Source organism: Elephantulus edwardii, unplaced genomic scaffold (genome assembly GCF_000299155.1).
Source record: "Elephantulus edwardii isolate Elephantulus edwardi_28Jun2011 unplaced genomic scaffold, EleEdw1.0 scaffold00110, whole genome shotgun sequence".
Lineage (NCBI taxonomy): Eukaryota > Metazoa > Chordata > Mammalia > Macroscelidea > Macroscelididae > Elephantulus > Elephantulus edwardii.
The window spans coordinates 6,281,783-6,283,269 of NW_006399860.1; the positions used below are offsets into that span (position 1 = coordinate 6,281,783).

General features: G+C 36.5%; 1 protein-coding gene across 1 annotated transcript in view; it reads left to right on the plus strand.

Moving 5' to 3' along the window:
- The window catches only part of DENND1B (DENN/MADD domain containing 1B), a 414,540-nt gene that overhangs the window by 296,450 nt on the left and 116,603 nt on the right, over positions 1-1,487 (plus strand).

Consider the following 1,487-nt stretch of genomic DNA (forward strand, 5'->3'; position numbering starts at 1 on the left):
CAGATCTGACTGGTACAGGAGGAGATTGTCCCTCATTTTCCCGGCAGAGCATCTGGTGGATTCGAACCGTGTGCCTCTGGATTTGTAGTTGCAGCTCCTTGCCACTAGGCCACCAGAGCTCTCCTAGATAGCAGATTGTTTGTTCTTCTGGTAGTCCATGGGATATTTAGTATCCTTTGCCACCAACAGTTTCATTATTCATTATCCAACTTTTACCTGCATTATTTAAATTGAAAAATACCATGTAGTTGAAAATATCATGGCTCTGGCCAGGTGCGTCTTAGCCTTTAAAGTGACATTTTTAATCTTTATTATTTTAAAGTGATTGTTGGCAGCAGATTTGCTCAATTCAAAGGTTAACCATACAGGAGGAGATTGCCCATCCTCCTTCAGAGGAGATGGTGGATTCGAACCGTATGACTTCAAGATTGCAGCACAGACCATTAGGCCAGCAAAGCTCCCTTTTTTAATCGTTAGCATTTTAAAGTGCTCCTTCACAGCAGATTTCCCCAATTCAGCACATCATTTAATATCTTAAACAGTTCCTTCCATTGGTGTTAATTTTGGTTACTGTTGTTATTTTTCTTGGTTGCTATGGAGTTGAGCACAACTCATAGCGACCCTGTGAACAAAAGACCTGAAGCCTTCTATAACTATCGTCATTTCTCAAATTCATAAAGGTTCCAAAGGTATATTGTTTAGGAAGTGGTTGCCACTACTGGTAAAATGAAATCCTTGCTAACATCAGTGATTATCGTATATTCTCTCAATTTTTTAAAACAATCTCTTTATTGACAAAATGTTTTTATTTATACATACTTTTAAAAAATAAATTCATTTTATCTATTTTATCTCTTTCGGTTGGTACTTTTGGTGTCATATTTAAAAATCCGTGATCAAAAAAGTTTTTACTCTTAGTGATTCCATGAAAGAAAGACTCAGTGAACTATTTCCGTGAGAATTAGAGTTAAGAAACCCTGATGGGGCACAGGGAATTGGGCTCCATGAGAAAACTGACTGCCCAAGGTACTTCTTTGTTTCTGTTTGCCCAATGTCTTCACAGACTCATATATTTATTTACTTTTTCTGTCTTCAAACAATATAACTTTTTTCCAAAAATGAGCTTATAGCTGATAGCTGGGTTTTGTGACTCTATTTCACTAAGCAGGTGATCTGTTTAATTTTAATACCTATCTTCTTAGAGATTATTCTAAATGCAAGTTTCTAGCTTTCCTAACTCAAGCTGTCAGTTGCAATACTGAAGTATTCTATTGACAAAATCCTGAATTATACAGGAAGTATCAAAAGAATCTGATAGAATACACAGAGTCACCGCAACAAAAACTATTGGAAGACACAAACCATTTAGAGAAGTAGCATAAAATAAAGAATCGGTTGTAACAAAAGAAGATGTTCAAGCTGCCCTGATGCATGCACAAAAGTCAGTCCCAGGAACTCATGGAATACCAACTGAAGTGTTTAAACAA